The sequence below is a fragment of the Dermacentor variabilis genome, chromosome 6 (genome assembly GCF_050947875.1).
Source record: "Dermacentor variabilis isolate Ectoservices chromosome 6, ASM5094787v1, whole genome shotgun sequence".
Classification (NCBI taxonomy): domain Eukaryota; kingdom Metazoa; phylum Arthropoda; class Arachnida; order Ixodida; family Ixodidae; genus Dermacentor; species Dermacentor variabilis.
This window is the reverse complement of record NC_134573.1, coordinates 133512924-133532063: the sequence shown is the minus strand read 5'-3', so window position 1 is coordinate 133532063 and position 19140 is coordinate 133512924.

Genomic DNA, 19140 nt, shown 5'->3' with positions numbered 1-19140 from the left:
TCACGCTCAAGTAAAACTCTTGCTTGGGCTAGTTGGTTCATGCTTGAAGTAGTAAAGGCAAGGCGCAGAAGACCAGGACTCAAGAAGAAGAACACAAACGCCGGTCCTGTCGCGCCGGCGCCTGTCCTGTCGTTTGTGTTCTTTTTCTTGAGTCCTAGTCTTCTGCGCCTTGCATTTACTACTTCAAGTCGGAATCACAAACGCTGCTGAGATAACACTTCACTATTCCTTGTATGTCTCCAAGGAACTGACCAGACCAGAGGCTTCCCTGCTGCATTGCTTCTGCAGCGGGTGAGCGCGTACTATGGCAAGGCACTGCAAGATTGGGCTCGCCGCGTCACCGTTATGTGTGTATAGACTCGCGGCCATGTTGAATGCTATTCGTCGGAATGTACTGAGATGGCTATACGAAAAGCGAAACTCTGGTTGAAATCCATAAAAGGAAGCTCGAGGAAGATCGAGCTCGCAGGAAGATCGAGGTCTTGAAGTGACCAACGGTGGTTGAACAAGAAATCTCGCTGGGGTCAAGGTTTCGAGAAAGGCACTGACGAAGACAAGTCTTCGTGTTGAAACGTTGGCTTTAGCGACGTTTCTTGCTCTACCACCGTTGAAAACTCTGGTTGAGGCCCGTTAACGTAAAGTGTTACACACGCTGATGTAACGACATGATGTTCCCGGGAGGGCACTGGACATTCAGGGCGGAGGTGTCCCTCTCCTTCTGTAGTGATGTGGACTTCGCTTCTGTGAGGCGTGCCGCTTTGCGGGCTTATTTCAGGGCGTTGTGTCGAGAGGGTGGATGGGAAGACATGGCACCGTCCATCCGTAGCTCCTATCCAAGAATTACTAGAGAGTGCTCTGGCGGTATAGTGCCTGTGCGAGCTGTAAACGAGGTGGTTTAGCCAGCAAACGAAATTATAATAAAGTTTTCTATACAGAAATTACTAGAAGGAACTCTCGTGCCGACATCGTTCAGCTACCATGGGAGTGATGGCTATAGTACGGGGATGTTTAATCTTTGTTCTCGAAGCTTGAGACGTTCTTGTCGCTTGTCTAATTGCTACGCTTTATCTGCCTTTATTGGCCTAAATCTCGAAGCAATTCTATTTTATGTACGCTTAAGACAACGAGACTTCTTGCAAATGCATAATCGATGCAAAATGTTGCATATATAAGTCAATAGGCGGGGCCCTAAATTTGACTTAAGTTCCTCCTCCTGGCTTCAAACGGCTTTGTGACTTTGGGAGTTGATCATGTTCAAGGAAATATTGCGTTATAATTGCAACAATTTGCAATTGTTGTACCTATGCGCAGTTTGCAGTTTACAAAAATAGGATTGCTTCGAAATTTATTTAATTAAAAGCATCTAAAGCGTAGTAAATAAATCCATAAGTCTCCTGAAGCAACAATCACGTAGATAATGCAAATCAACGTACTAATCATCATTACAGTAAAGTTTCGTTCGTTCTCTGTCCTCGCTTCACCGCTGGAACTTGAAGCTTCTCGGACGATGATCGGCAGTTGTTGATCAAACGCAGGCAGGAAGCGATGAGATCAGATGTACAAGAAATATTTATAGGTAAACTTTTCTATATACATGGCAGGTAAAACAAATACATTACAAACTTGAACAATTGAGAAACAAAGTCTCACTCTTCGACTGTCTCAATGACTGTTAGAGCCCAGACTCGTTTTAACGTACATAGTACGGAGGCTCACTGATCTATCAGCAATCCTGATTTCAGCCAAGTCTGAGGGACAGCATGTCGTCCAGATTTTTATAGCCCAATTACACAAAGAAAAAAAAGGCGGTAGGGCCGTTGGCCCGTCCCACAGGTTCAGTTGCCAATCAGAGTCAACCGTTTGTTAAGCCACAACCCACAGGGATGGGCTTACTCTTCAAAATAAACATATTGGAAAACAAAGCTCTTTTCCTTCTTCCCTAAAACTCCGATGCCCTCTCATTTCTTCGTAGTTAGTGACGGGCTCAGCAAAACACGCTAGGCCCGAACAAGTTATCGCTAGACCGCCTCAAATCCCAAGGGCGTCTCTGGGCCGCAACTGTCTCGGAAGCAGGGGCATCGATACCACGTTGTGAGGCCGTACTCAAAGTTTGTCCGCGTGGGAGACTGATGGCCCTCCTTGTCCTTCAAACTTATTGTCTACAAGACAGAGTTCTCCGAGTGCGTGTTTCCAAGACGCCGTCGTCCGAATGCACTCTTTACGTGTGCACTGCATTCCTACAGCGTGCACTGTAAGCTGGCCTTCGACACCACACAGGCAGTCGCACCCAACAACAAGGCTGGCGATTGCGTTCCGGACGCGTAGAAGATTAGGTCCATGCTCACTGCATGCGGAACGGGGTCAGAGTTGCTAAGCCCTTCTTAACCTCGGCGGCGCCTCCAATTAGTCAGGCACTCGGGAGCCACACCCACAATACCCTGTACAGCGGTCCCTGGTCTGTGTGGACTCGTGTGACCGTCGGCGGACTGCCAACACCGTGCGCACAATGCCGACTTCCCGGAATCGGCACTCGCCCTCCTGGCACCTGCCGCGACGCGTCACCCAACACCGCGCGGTGCCTGTGACCCCACATAACACAGCAACTGTCGCCCGGCTGACATGGGGGGAAGTGAACGCCCTCTCTATACACACAGCACGTGGCCGATTCGTGACACTTAAGAACACGAACAATCAGAGCGACCTTACAATTACCATGGTAGCTGAATGATCGCAGCGCCAGAGTTTCGACTGGTAATTCTAGCTGGAAACTCAATGGCTCACACCCTAGCCTCCGAGATCAGGCGGTGCAAGCTACGTCTACAGTTCGCGCCACCCGATCTTGAAGGTCTTATGTTCACACGCTGCTCGTTTGCGTCCACTTCTGCCTTGCTGTGCGAGTCGTCTTGTTCCCCTGTATGCTGCGCTTCTAAATAATGACGCACTGAACAGCGGGTCTATAGATTTCAGGTCTCTGCTCAAAGGAATCACTCGAGCACATGCAGCGAGTGCTGGCGAGTTTCCCAAGGCTGCCAGAAAATAAAATTGGGCAAGTTAGTGACCGTTAATTGTTTGGAAGCAGTGCTACTGGGACAAGGACTGAAGAAAGTGTACGAGCAGGACCATCCACTGAACTCCCAACAAATTTGTTCTCTCCCATTTTTCATTTGTATATAAGCTAACCTTATATTTTTCTCTTTCATATGAAGATTGAGAGTTCAGTGCATTCTGTGTTCCTACTTTCTTCAGTCCTATTTCCAGTAGCCGCTGCTGCCAAACAATGCTCGCAAGGCTACGTCCACTTGCAGCCAACGGGGTATTCCTCTCCGCCTTGCATATTGCACGCGTCTTGTTCGGCAGAAAGTAGAGATAATTTGTGGTAGCAAACTATCGCTGTTTCGGCTTTGCACCTACGGCAGGACTACGAACCTTAAAAAAAGAAAAGAATAGCTGAAAAGTCCCCCCCCCTCCCCCCCGAGAAACCTTCATTAGATACGATACTTATACCTTGTGTGGTCTCTCCCAAGCCGTATGTTCTAGGTTACGTACAATAATTTCAATATTCAATAGTCAAAACATACTATATACGTCTTGTTAGAGCAAGAGAACCCAGTAGCGTTTTAGGCATATCTTCTGTTCAACAGCCGAAAATGTTTGATGAGTACAATAACTATACGTCAAAACAATGCCGACGCAACAATATCAAACGTATAGTCCTTTATAGCACATTGCTGATTAAAAAACACGTCCAGAGGTGTAGAAAGATCACTTCAGACGTGCGTCGCAAGTCACGCATGCCTGGTGAACTGCGGTGGAAAAAAAAAGACCGCTGAGAAAGAATTTCCCGCAATATTTTGTTTAGTTGGGTTCAATGAGTCTGTTATTGTATCTGAGCTATAATGTTGCGCTATAAGGAATTCAATTTATAGCAGACTGTTCAGGCAAAACTAAGGAAATAAATAAATGGCGCATGTTTTCGCGATGATTGTCTCTGCAAGACTATCAAAAATAGCGATTCCAGATTAAATAATGATTTTTCCTATCTAAGCGGTATAGCAGTGGCGGACAACAGAATTTACGCATAGATCTGCAGTGCGATGATTTGTTTAATATTATTACTAATTAACGTTCAGTTATTATCTTTAGGGAATGTGTAAGTGCAGAATTAAAGCCAGCCAGACCTCAAAGCATAACCTTTTGCTAGAAGCTTAATTCGAACCAGTTTCGAAATTTACGGGCTCAGAATATATCGGGAAATGCATCGCTTTTACAGGCAGCAGTTCTCAGCATTTTTTCATAACATGAGAACATATTAACTGGAACAACAGTGCATTCCTGCTGCAGATTTCAGTACTTACTTCTCAGAAGTGGTCTAATGGACAGAGTTTCTAGCAAAAAGAATACGCTTTGGGTAATGCTTGACTTAATGGTGCAAGTGCAACATGCCCGATACAAAGTAATTTTTTTAATATGTTATTTGTAAAATACCTTACAAGGCCCCTACAGGGCGCATTGAGTATAAGGGGCATAGAACCAAGTAGAGCCAAGTACATACATAAATAGTGGCAAACTCGAGATAATATCAAGGTCGAAAAAACAACACCAGCAAGTTGCACAGCTTGAAAATTACAGAAACATCAAAGACATGCAGCTGTGTATTAGAGCAATCAAAGCAACTTGATATGGTTGTAAACAAATATACTACATTGTCAAGAAAAATGTATGAAAGCAAAACCAAACAGTGAGTATGATTAACAAGACATGACTGAGTTGAGTAAGGGCCTGAATTTCAGTTTCCGCAACTGTGTTATCAGTAAGGCCACTCCAGAGACGAATGACACGTGTAATTGCAGACGAATGAAATGCTTCCGTTCTACCGTAAATGCGCGTAAAGCTATGATGATTGTGTAATCTGTGCGACGTGTGCGAAGACGTTTCTGCGTAGGGCGCGTTCGTTAGTGTGACAGGCGTAATTATGAAATAATGACGAAAGGGCTATGTCGCGACGACTGCTTAGAAGCTGAACTGAAAGATGTAGCTTCATTTGAGTTACGCTAGAATGGTAGCTATAATTCGGGAAAATGAAACGTGCGGCTCTATTTGGGATTGATTCCAGCACGTTAATTCTGCAATTTTGGTGTGACTCACGGAATCATTTTGACCACCTGGTGGGCCCAAATCTATCTACACAAGCGTTCTTGCACTTCGCCCCCATCGAATTGGGTTCCGCCTCGGCGGGAATCGAACCCGCTACATACATATATATATATAGCTCAACAGCGCAACGCCAATAACCGCTAGGATACCGCCGCGGGTATGTCCCGCGGTTAGCCTTGTGCATATCATTCCGGATGATATTGTTGCTCGTGTTGTAGGACGTTCGGCATCACTCAAAAATACCCGCGTATAGGAAGCTAAAACTAGCCGAAACGCACTGTATTTTTTTTCCTTACAATATGTTGGTTCACGTTGTTGCATTCGTAGCGGCCGGCCACTCCTTTGTTTTCCTTCTTCCGTTCAGCGCTCGCTGAACACAGCGAGCCGTGAATGGACCCGGCCTCTGCAGCCTTCGCGCACCTTGAGGCGCGCGCATATACCCGGGAGTGCGCACAGCATGCGAGGCTACAGGCGAGTCCGCAGAAATGCCGACGCGAAATTGCTGCAAACTGGGTTTCGGGGACGCCGCGTTTTCTCCGTAATCTACCTATCCTTAACCCACTCCTTCGAAATCGCCCACCCACATCTGCACATATAGCCTTGCTCGCTATGGCCAAGGAGCGTGCGTTCGTTATTGGCTCTTCGGCGCAGCGAGGGAAAGCGCGCATTTTGCGAACGCAAAGGTAGCTGCCTGCGCTCGCCTCTGCGTGAATTAACTATGCATATACAGCGTATATACACATAGGCGGGGTTAGCGCTGTTCCGTGCTTTTGCGTGTTTCGAGATTAGGATTAAACGGACGCTAAAGAAACACAGCAGGTTAAGCTGTATTAGTAAACTACGTTTCGGCGACGGTATAAGAATGCCATTTTTACCATCAGAGGAGGCATGGACATTCCGAAAAAAGTACATTATACGAAAGACAAGCTGCGACACCACCCTGAAACTCACCGCATCAGATCGCAGAGACGTCATGGATTTTTGACAGCATCTGTTACCGGCTCTGTTAAGTGTTGATCGGCAAATGAAAACTACGCTGATTTCCAATGGAACTGAATACTCGACCCTGTAGTGGGTTTTGGCAACTTTTCCTGCGCCAAAGCGACCGAAATGCGAGACGTTATACTTTGAAATCTCTGACGTCACACTGCAGCGTACCGGCACTGAGGTTTTCTTTTTTTTTTTTTCGCGGAATTCGACAGAACAAAATCAATAAGAAGGGACGCAAAAGTTTGGAGGCCTGTTGATCGCCGTGTTGGCAAAGCAAAATGAGACAGAGAACACGAGTAAACAAAGGCTTTAGTTCACATAATATAAAAAGAAATTAAATGTTTGTTTTCCTTCAAGTTATAATTTCGCTACCCCTTACGTCCTTGCAAGACTGAAGCAAAGCAAACACGGAACTCGTCGACAGCTCGCTTATACAAGGGGCAAGTTACCACACACAAACTTCCTGTGTATATAAAATATTCGCTCAAGTGAGCAACGCTGGGAACAGTCTGAGTATTATATGAATTTCGTCCGAGATGAGTAGGTTCTAATAGCCAGAGCTCTTGCACGACGCATCACGTTCTCTTTGTGGAGCTCCCCAAGTTTTCGAAACAGCCGACTGCACCGCATGAGCTCTTTCGCCCCGCCTTCGAATCCCAATTGAACTCCGCTGAAGCGAGCAGTCACTATTATCTATGGCTAGGTCACTGCTAGCTATGACTATAGGAGCGCCCTTTGGAAGTATTTTGCCTTCCACATTGCTACATGGGGCCGACTACGCTACGTGTGATGACTGTGGTCACAAGGAGACCCTTGAATACATTGTGTACGACAGTTCTCGGTACTGCGTATACGGAGACGTTCGCCCACTACAACGCCATCTCGCGTTTGTCGTGTATCACTGTCAGAACAAACCATTTTGGAATGCAGACCTTACATGTCACCGCAGCAGTTAGATACGAATGTGCTACCATTCGAAAGGACAACTAACCTGCACATACGACATTATTAATTGGGATAATAATAATTGGATAATAATAATAATTGGATAATAATTTCTTTCGAGGAACCCGTACGGGTTCCTCGAAAGAAAAGCCTCATAGTTGAAGAAAAATTCGTCCTGGTCCGGGACCGTAGCAATTCGTAGTTCATAGCAATCGTAGCAATTGCTACGAACGGGTGGATGTCTGATTTTCCCTTTATTCATTACTTCTCTCCACCTTGCGGGTTTCCCCAGAACTACTACGTCATATAGTGTAGAGCCACCTAACGCATCCCTGTTTCGATTATGGGCGAAACAGCAACTATTGCAATATCTCTGAGACTATAGCCTGTATTTGCTTCCCTGGACAAGTTTTACCTCGCTGAGCGCAACTCAAAAGCTTGCATGTAGCATTTCGGCAACACATACGCAAACCTTTGCCGTGCATTCAAGTTGTGTACCTGTGCTCTGTGCTTCTGAACACCCCAACGCTCTACCATTGCGCTGGGGCGTTCAGCTCCGTCTCTGTATTTTCATTTTTTCCTGCTCTTAGATGTAGCAGTGCAATACCAATAATCCAAAGCACCCACTCTTGTGAAAGGAAAGACGGATTCATCGCACTTGCATGAACAGGCCGCATCTCGCCCGGCGCAAGCGACTTCCGCAAGTATATCTCAAAAACGAGCAAAATCTCAGCCACAAATTTTTTCAGTCACTCTGGTTGATATTGGTGATATTCGTGCCTTTGGGGACTGCCTCATATTGAGGTTATATCATAAACACTGTCCTACGAATCAACTGCAGGCAAGTATTCTTCGCAGGCCATTCATACACTTTTTACCTGGCCAGGGCACAGCTTCTCATGCAAGAACAGAATACACAAACTCAATTCTTTGGTTAACTTATACATGGAATGTTTCAGGCATTGGCTCGCTTAGATAAAAGGAACATAGTATAAGAATTGCCAAAATGAAACTGTGCCTTTGGTTCTTTTTCTTATAGTTCGCCCATTGCACTACGCCACCATGCAGGAAGAAAAATGTAGTGATACGTCGATACCCAGTGATGGCACACTGACGGCCTGTGTGGCATAACTACCTTATTTTGTTGCTAAAAGAATTATGCTAGTGTTTAATGACATGATGCATACACTGGGTAGTCAGCATCCGTCGTTGTTCGCGGTTGTTCGCAGAATCACGCTTTAGGGATTTTATTTGTGCTCCAAATGGGCAAGTCTTCGCAGTGTGGGACATTCATTTCTGCGCATGTACAGCATCAGACCGCAAGCGCTTTACTTAGCACGCTGCATTATTTCTCTTTTTATTTATCATGTGCTTCTATAGTTTATGCTCCTCAATTACGCCGGTGTGAAGAAGTAGGCGAGAAGCATACTTCTGCAAACCTTTACACCTTCCCACAAAAATATCTTCTCTCTCTCTCTCTCTCTCTGGTCCCCATCATCATTTCAAACTTTCGCTGCTTGAAAGCAGTTCTTTTTCTTCAGTTTGCCGAAGGTCTAGTAGTTGCACTGCCAATGAATAGGGCTTGTAGGGTCGTAGGGGCCGAGGACTTGCTATTGAAAACACAGAGGCGACTTTTCACTTAGCACATCGTTGTAACGTGAAGGTTAGTTAAGGTCTTCTATGACCTCCAGAACCATTGCGCAACTCGTTCGAACTGACAATTACACTGTGTACTGGAAGATTGGCAACGACATGTTCTACTCTTTCCTTTGTGTTCACGTGCATACATTGCTATCTGTGTGTGATTATGCTTGGGGAGAGTAATTCTATGTACAGAGCTTCATATAGTTGAGCTCAACGTACACTGGTATATATCTTCTGGTAGAAATGGATCGAAAGCTCGCAACATCGACGAGCATGACTAAGCCACGTAGCAGTATATGCCTTAAGAATTCGACGCCGCACTGACGCTAACAGCATCAGGAAAATAATATTTTTATCGGATACTGCCTGATATTCCAGTAGTACCTTGAAGATGGGCGTATACGATTGATATGGAAGACTGATCTCAACCTGGGTCGGCCTCAGTGGCTCATATCACTGGGCACAACTGCACTTCCGAAGCATGCATCTTGAGAACTCGCTGGATCACTGCGGTGCGCCTCCACCCGTCGGCTATATTAGGTCTCTCGGACCATGGCTAACCGCGGTGGCATAGCGTGACTGCGCCTTGGAAGTCTCCCCCATCACGCGCCGACTCTGCAGCGGATGTACGTGTCTCTGCGTCCCCGCGGCCGAGAACGAAAGTTTCGCCAACTCAGCCCCAACACCCTCCGCAGTCCTGTCGCCACCCCTCCTCCTCCTCCCTGTTTCTCCTTCCAACAACAGTGTCTGCGCGCATGCAAGCTTCCTCGGCGTTGGTTGGGGCCCCGAAGACGGCGCGTACCGAGGAGGAAGCATCGCGTGATGCCTAATAACGATCTCTAACTCTGCGCGATGTGGGCAGCCACGGAGTTTCCTGGGAGAGCGACGGCTGCGGCCGGCAGGTAGGCAGGATGTCCGTTTGGCCGAGTTTTCTTTCAAGGAGCCACCGTGGATATAGTTTTGTAAGTGGGGGTGGGGACTCAACTAAATGTACGCAGTAGAAATCCGGACTGCGAAACTTTTTCCAGGTATGCTCGCGCACTCGCTAAGGCTTCTGGGTAGGGCAGCCCGAACTCTCGCAGATTTTGTACCGTTGTGGCCGGAAGAAGGCCTCTGCACTTGTACGATGTGCACCTGCACCAATGATGGGTATAAGTTGAGAGTAATATGTCCGGGCCTACAAAGAAAGGGCGATCAGAGAAATAGGACAGGTCATTTCTGGCCATTGCGCCATTAAGCACTATATAACATCATCTTCATAGTCAGAAATGGAGCATGATGTTTATCTTTCTTTTGGTCCATCTACAAAACATGGGCGCCAACCCTCACACTTCGTGCCTCACTCTGAAAGTGATCTGCCTACCCTCCTATGTTTGGTGTGGCTGCTGCTGTCTGCTTGCTTCCGTCTGCTGCTGGATCAGTCCGTATCACATCGTCGTCATCATACTGTCGTCGTCATTCCTTCGTCGTCGTGCATGGAATCCGCATGTTCGATTACCAGAACTTTATGTCGAGCTAGGTCTTTCCCGGTGAAGATGTTTTCAACTTCGTTATGTGCTCCATACTTGCAAAGGACCGTCAATCAGGAACAGCGTTCATCGCAGCCACCAATGAAAGCTTCGCTTAATCTGATTCTCACAGCACCACGGGGATCTGCAATTTTCTTAGATGAACTAACACAGTAGGCATTGAGCAAAAGACACATGCACTGTACGATTCCGCACGGGATACGAACTGCGAGCATAGTCGCGCTGAAGTGGGCCGGTTTGTGCACTGCTTATCGGGAACGAACCGTGCCAAGGATGGAGCAATGTTTTCTCAGTGATGTCCTTGTCTTCTGAGACTTCGTGCTCTCATTTGCGCAGTTCGTTCCTGAATGATACTGGTACCAACAACCTTGTACAACGAACTTCCAGCAGTTGGGTTTAACAAGTTCTAAAAGGCTCCAGTAGTGGGAGAAGCTATCTTTCCGACGCCCCGCACGTCGCATTGGAGGCAAATAAATAAATAAATAAATAAATAAATAAATAAATAAATAAAATAAAAAGTCGGCAGATCCCACGCTCTGTGGGAATCGATGTTATGCGAAGCAGGGTGTGGGGGGCCTGCCAAGTTAACGATACGACCATGAAAGCACCAAATCGTAGGCGACCGTTTCATGACGTACATGGCACCCATGTCACGACATTCATGTCACAACCTATCATTTATGTTTGTTATACTACTGTCATGCTATGTCAATTTTGGTACATACCAAGCTAATGAACGACCATGAGAGCACCAACATGTAGGCGGCTGTTTCATGACCGACATGACACGCATGCCAAGACATTCATGTCATGACCTATCATTTATGTTCATCATACACTTTGTCATACTGTGCCCCTTGTGGTACATACCAAGTTAACGAAACGACCATGAGAGTATTAAGACGTAGGCCATTGTTTCATGATCTACATGACACACATGTCATGGTATTCATGTCATGACCCATCATTTACGTTCATCATACATTCTTGTCATACTAGGCCAAGTTTGGTAAATACCGATTTAACGAAACGACCATGAGAGCACCAAGACGAAAGCTAGCTAGCTAGCTAGATGGACGGACGGGCGGACGGCTGGATGGATGCTGTCAGAGGGGGCAAATGTTCGCAAATAAATGATTCGCATTTAATAAATAAATAAATAAATAAATAAATAAATAAATAAATAAATAAATAAATAAATAAATAAATAAATAAATAAATAAATAAATAAAATTACAGTTCACGTAATAAATATATAAGAACGCCACAGCTTCTATCTACAGATTTAATCGGCTAAAAAAAAACATTGAGAATTCCGACGAAAAAAACAACAGATTTTTGTCGTTTCTTTCAACCAGGATAAAATTGAAAAATATATATATATATAGTACTTCCCCGCAGTATTTTCCTTTTGCGAAGTAACTCCTTTCCACGTGTCTAAAATCTTGGTCAAAAGAATGAGTTTGGGAGTCTACGAAGCACTTCGATCCATCCACGTCGTGGCAAGGACTTTGGTTCCACCAACCTTTGAGCCCCTTCTCCTGTTGCCCACTGCAGATTCCCCCTTCTTCTGCGGCATGTGAAAGAAACTGATCCGAGTTTGGAAATGTGCACACCAAGCTATGTGACAGGCTCGCAGGGAATCGCGTGCAAGAACCGTGCACTCGAACCTCCATGTCTGGAAGGATTCGTCCGCTGCACAGCGAAGAGTTGACGCGTCAAGGGGAAATGAATCGCAGACAGATTGATACAAATGTCGGTCTTGACGCTTTGGTGTGAAATTGATGCCTCGACGTGAAATGGTGCCTAGGTTTTGAACCCGGAAGCTCTGCTGAGTATTTTGTGACGCAATAGAGTAACAATTATATTCTTTTCAGTGTTAGAGAAATAAATGTGTCGGATTTTTCAAAGATATGTGCGCTTTTTTCAGTTTTTCATATTTTCCTGAATAAGAAGGAACACCAAAGAAAGCAGTTTTTTTTTTCGCGCCCCTCAAAAAGTTTATGAAATTTTACATCTCTACTTGTCCATATCGTTAACCGAACAATCTTCTAACTCAATTCAATTTTACTTTTAGTCCCTATACATTCGTGCACGAGTCCTCCGCGTACTAAATGGATGTTGCACGGCTCGGTTCAAGTTGAATTGACAGTGCAGAGCATAAGTGCATCACTTGACACAATACTGTACACTGCCACTCATCAAAAACGCTTAAGCACCAGCAGACCCGCGGACGTCGAAGATTCGCAGGTGATTCTGTGGTTGTATGCTTTTAGTGTAGGCTGTACGGTGGGCGAGTCAGTATTTGTCACGTGGTTGCGGTAAGACAAGCGACTTATTCCATAGTGCATGTATTCGAACTTCGTCAATAATAACCGTGAAGGCAGCAGGTAGCTAGGTCATCGTCCTCTCTCTTTATGCACATCGCTGAAGCAACACTTCAGGGCTGTGCCTATGTATTTGCTGCACCTACTTCCAAGTTCATTTATTATACGTGTTATTGTTCGTTATATATGGTGATTTACAGCCGTGCCTGGGGCGCCATTCCATCGCTTGACATTTAACGGCAGTATAGGGGCCTCGAGAATGCTTTATGATGTCGACATTGGTGAAAAATTCTGGCAACAGCATTCATACAATGACACAACGTATGTCTGCTGCTGCGTAGGAGTGTGGGCATTTTACGAAAAGCTTCGGATGAGTTAAACCTCTTTCGCTCGTCTGGTTCAGTGAAGATGGACGGTTTGTCGATTTTCTCGATAAGAACACACACACTCAGTACTCACTCTCTCCCTTTTTCATCTTTTTATTCCCCTTTCCCTCACCCCCAGTTTAGGGTAGCAAACCGGATGCTCTTCCGGTTGACCTCCCTGCCTTCCCTGTCCTCTCTCTCTCTCTCGATAAGAATAACTGCTTGCGCAACTCGTCGACAGGAAGTTTGCTTAACAGAAACCAGCAGTTGGTCAGATTTCGTACTCTTTAAAAGCTTTCTCAGCACGCTCGCATATGGACAAATGGAGAGGGAACTATCCCTCCGTTTCCCCGTCAAGTATTGTAATGTCGTAACGACAGCGGCCATCGTGGGCACGAAGGAAACAGGTGTTTTTAATTATGGTGGCTTGTTTCCAGATCCTACTTTAACTTTTAAATGCGTGAGCATTTCTATGCCTACCCAACGAGAAATTTGTCCGTCGCTTTACCCACGGTCGAACGGATGGCGGCTCAGACCCTAGGCTGGAAGAATCCCATCGAATCACGTGGACTCCGGGCCACGCGGAAATGGAGGGAAACGAAAGGGCGAACGCCTTAGCTTGAGTGCAGGCGGACGCCTCGAGATCCAGCGACTCAACCGCACGATTTATCCTCCCCCTCACAAACAGCTCAGCACTGAAGAGGCAGTAGCTCTCAGACTTATGCAAACAGACACATACCCAAACCTACACAGATACTGCAAAATGTACCCACTAACATATCGCGGCATCTGCCTCTGGTGCGGCGACACACGCCCTACACTCTTCCACATCTCGTGGGGTTGCGGTCGCAAACCTTAGCTCTTAAAGACGCCTAGCACGTCATTTGAGCGGTGGGATGTACAGCTGACCGGCGATACCCTGGCGGGCCAAGAAGCGCTCGTCCAGGAAGGTTGTCGAGCAGCCATGGCCAGTGGAGTCCTGGAATGAGGAAACTACCCACTCGACCTCAAGAGCAACCACCTCGACGGTTGAAATAAATGGTCTCTCTCTCTCTCTCTCTTTCTCTCCGTTACGTAAGACAATGAATGGCTCATACCACCGTAAGCAAACAAAATATGCAATGGCTAATACCCGCTTAATGCAGACGCTACAAGCCCTCAGCCAATTGAAGCGAGCAGAACTTACAGTCATTGAAATCACCCATAGAGCACACAGAACAGCATACTTTTCAATAAAGAACAAGCTCAAAATAAGCATCCAAACCATCAGTAAAGCATTGCATAGCACTCTCAACAAATGTATTGGTGGTTTTGCAACAGCTTCGCTAAATAACCCCAATTCACCTTAATTAACACGAATGGTCGTGGGCTCGAGTGCCGTAATGAACTCTATCTTAACTAAACATGCCTTATCATGTTCGCTATCCAACGTGATAAGCGAACGACTGCTGAGGGTTGATAAGAAGTTATACTGGTCGGATCAAGTTCCCTAAGATAGATAACGACACCGGGCTACGTGGAGACGAGCCAGTGTCAGAATGCTTCCGCATACTTAGGTAACTACCAGAGGAGTTTCTGCGCGAACCTTTATATTAGTATCTGAAATGCGTTTTACTTCGCTAGATAGCTTAAGTAACGGTTATGTTGTCTCTCCCTCAACCCCTTCCCATCATTTTTTTTTGCCCTTCCACTTCGCTTGGTTGTTTTTGCAGCCAAACGCCACTCCGAGTCTTTGTAGACACGCTCACCCTCCGCGCTCCCGAGTAGCGCAAGCGCTGTCAGGCGGGACAACACAACAACGGCACACACGGGACAAAAGCACCTGGAGCGTCTGTATAATTACTATCGCAATAAAATAAAGAAATCATCCTGCTTCTTTCAAAGTTCTTGATACTTTTACGTGAATATTGTCCGGCAGTTTGTTGTGTAACCTCCCTGCTGTCATCGGGCGTTCGTGCATTACATTGCGTCGTCAATCAATATGTATCGCGCTATTTTACAGCAACGCGTCACTTAACGTACGCCTGCCTTCGGTGAAATTGATGTGTACATTAATTGGATGTTATTCCGCGGCGTATTTACGTGCATTTCGTGCATTACGTGCAATTCGCACAACAGTTGGAACCGACAAAAGTTCGTCAACTGGCATTTCAATTACCCTGCGTGGCTTATGAGTATATCAGTGGTTTGAACCGAGTTACTCTTCCAAACTATTGAACTTTGCTAATTTTGTCAGCAGTAGAAACGTTAGGAGGAATTAAAAAAAAGAAATTTGAAAAGAAATATTAGCTACCAAGTTTAATGGACAAAATAGTACGAGAACATTCCGGCGCTATAGTCCATGTCATCCAGCGTGGGAATGGTCATCATGCAGCAAACCGTATTTTTACCTAAACCTCGACCTTCTAGCTTTAAACAATCTTCTTGAAGCTAATTTTGTCGCTCCTATTTCAATTACCAGCAACAACTAGCCTCTGTTATCCCTTATTGTTTGCAGCTTTATAGCCTTAGTTATGCATAATTGTTTCCAGTTAAAGTGCTATAATAATAATAATGTAATAATAATAATATTTATTTCCAATCAATACATGGGTTGATGGAAGGTGTGAGACTAAAAGCGAGGAACGCTTGACGAAGGTCTCACACATTTTACAGCCAGCAACAGCAGGGAACATCATATATTCACATTTGTATTAGCAGATAACTTATCTCAAATAGAAACAATTAGTGAAATACGTTCCGAGGCGTTTCATTTTGCCTCGTACATATTATACAAAGCTCTAAAAAACAGAGTTGGCAAGCATTCGGCAAAAGGTAAAATAAAAGATAAGAAATGTTCACACTTGATGGTGGAACAATATATCTGCAAGTATATTGGGAATTGTGGCGTGTTTGTTTAGGTAGATAGACATTGTCGATGAGCGATGTTAAGAAGCTGTTCCTATTACGCCACGACCAATAATGTAACTGCGTAGATGTGTATTTGAAACGTCCTCAACGGAAATGTTCGAGTTATTCAGTTCATTTAAAAGCTCAGGTAACTGGAACCCGATCATCTCGTAGCCGTAATTTGTTCGTACAGTAGGCAACATCCAGGCTGTCATCTGTCGGAGTGGATACGGAGATTTGAAAGCTAACTTTGATATAAACTGTAGCTATCCTTTTGTTCTTTCCTATAATTGCGCAATAACTTGTAAGCATATAAATTGAATGTATCTACGATTTTGTGTTCGTTAAACAAGTGTGTGGTTGTATATCCGTGAGGTATATCATACACAATACGAAGAATTCTTTTTTGTAGGAACGATATCTGTTTTAAGTTTGTAGGGGTGGTGGTCGCCCACACTAATGGACAGTAATTTAGATAAGAGCAGAATAGGGAATTGTACAGAAGCAACGTTACTTTATGCGGCAGGGCATACCTGTTCCGTGTTACAAAACCTATAACTTTAGCGGCTTTCATGGCAATATGATTTATATGTCTGTACTACAACGTTTGTTCTGAAAAATACATTCCTAGTGATTTAAATGAATGTGCAACTTCTATAATTTCTCCCTTGTACGATAACGGTAATGTCACATTTTTTATTTTTTGTTTGAAGACATACCGCCTTAGATTTTTTAACATTAACATTAAACACGTTTGTGTAGAACCAAGCTCCCAGTTTTTTTTAGAAAGTATTCCCCTTCACTGCCAAGTTAATAAAGCTATTGGCTTCGAAGAATATACTGGTATCGTCCGCATATATTATGAAAGGCTCTAGCATTACTATCAACGGTGACCAGATCATTAACATAGATATTAAAAAAGCAATGGTCCGAGTATACTGCCTTGAGGCACACCGCAATTCACATTTTGCATAGTTGACTTAAATTTGTCCATTGAAACGAACTTCTTTCGGGAGCAATAAAGGCAAAAAAGAGAGAAAAAAATGTGTGTCTAGAAGATCAAGAACAATTGCCAGGGTTAGCTTCCAGAAAATATCTGTATTAATGACGCTCGTAGCTTAAAATATCGAAGTTTATTTATGCAGCAAGAAAAAATACGAGATGTGATCAATTAGTTGTGAAAGTAAAAAAAAATTACCTGCACGTAAACAGATGTCGCGTACCTAACTCACAAAAAAAAACTAAACTATAAAGAACAATAAAAAAGCCGTAACTCGTTTCCTTAACGAAGTTCAGGCAAATAGTAGTAAAATTCTTGTTCTGCCCGTCATCACTGCGGTGGTTTAAGCGCCAGATTTCCTTTTAGTAATCTTAACGTGAGAGAGAGAGAGAGAATCGAGGTTATTTATTGAAACGCGGAAAGGAAAAGGAAGGAAGGAAAAAGTAGAGAAGGAAAGGCAGGGAGGTTAACCAGTTTAGCGTAACCGGTTTGCTACCCTACACATGGGAGAGGGATGGGTGCGATGAAAGATGGGGAAGGGGGAGAGAGAGAGAGAGCACATAGTACAGCACACAAACATCGTCCGGTAGAGTCTATCAATCTGGCATTGTACGTGATAACACTGTCAGAGCCGCTTGTCCAATCCCGTCTCTTTCAAAAACTGAAGTAGTCCCTTCGTCGCCTTCACCTGCGATGTCTTCTGTCGGCGGCATGTGAAAATGGTGACGAGGGACAATGGTCTAGTGTCAAGGTGCGCGAGAACGGATGCCAGGGACTGTCGCTGAACATTATATTCAGGACAGTCGCACAGAATGTGTTGCAGCGTCTCCTCGCAAAGACAGGCATTGCAGAGAGCGTTGTCGGCCATTCCAATGCGGAATGAGTAAGATTTCGTGAAAGCCACCCCTAACCATAAGCGATAAAGCAGAGTCGCCTCGCTTCGGCGGAGTCCAGTTGGCATATAGAGATGCATCAAAGAGGGCAGGTGGTATTGACGGTTGCTCTGGTTGGTCTGGCTGTTTGGTGTGCACCATGAAGAGAGCGTCATCTCCTGTGCAAGCACTCGAAGTCTGCTAGCTGCGTCGGATCGTGAAAGCGGTATGGCATCTTCTTGTGCGTCTTCAAGAGCTGCCCGAGCTGCATTATCGGCGTCTTCGTTTCCAGTGACGCCGCAGTGACTTGGCAGCCACTGAAACGTCACGTGGTGTCCTTTCTCCTGTAATGTATGGAGTAGGCATCTAATATCGAATACGAGCTGTTCGAACGGCCCGCGACGCAGAGCTGATAGTACAGATTGTAGGGCTGCCTTTGAGTCGCTGAAGATGGACCATTGTCGAGGTGGCTCCCGACTGACGAAACGGAGTGCAGCGCGAAGAGCAGCTAGTTCAGCAGATGTCGATGTTGTCGGGTGGTCAGTCCTAAAGCTGATGGTAATAGCTTTTGCTGGGACAACCACAGCACCGGACGAACACTGGATGTTTGTGGAACCATCAGTATAAATGTGTTCACTGTCCGCGTACCTCTCGTGCAGAAGAAGCAGAGACAGTTGTTTGAGGACAGGCGACGACAGTTCAGACTTTTTTCCGATGCCTGGTACACTGAGATGTACTGTGGGGCTGATAAGACACCAAGGGGGTATCGATGGTTTAGATGCAGCGGTGAAGCCCGAGGGAAGTTTGTCGTTGTACTTGTTGATAGTTTTAGAGAATGATGATTGGTGCCTGTCTGAAGGTAGTGCTGCAAGGTGGTGATAGGGAGCACGTGCAAAATGTCTGATGTGCGTTCTCAGGGCTTCCACCGTAATGTGAGTTCGCATTGGATGGTCCCGAGCAATCGCAAGAGTCGCCTCTGTTGACGTACATCTGGGCAAACCAAGGCAGACTCTGAGTGCTTGAGCTTGTACTGCCTGCAGAACACGAATATTTGTCTTGCAGGTGTTGTTCAGTACAGGTAGACTGTATCTTAAAAAACCGAGAAAGAGAGCTCTGTAGAGTTTAAGCATTGCGTCTACTGACATCCCCCACGTCTTCCCTGTCAAGTATTTGAACAACTGGGAAGTAGCTGTCAGGCGCTGTTTCATGTAGGCCACGTGTGGGCTCCAACAGAGGTCTCGGTCAATAATGACGCCAAGGAATCTGTGGTTTCGGACATAGGAAATGGTCCGCCCATTGATTGAGATGATATAAGGCGTCATCGGTTTCCGAGTAAATGCGACTAGTGCGCATTTTTCAGGTGAAATGCTGAGACCCTGTTTACACAAGTAGTTCGCTGTCAAAGTGGCCGCTCTTTGAAGTCGC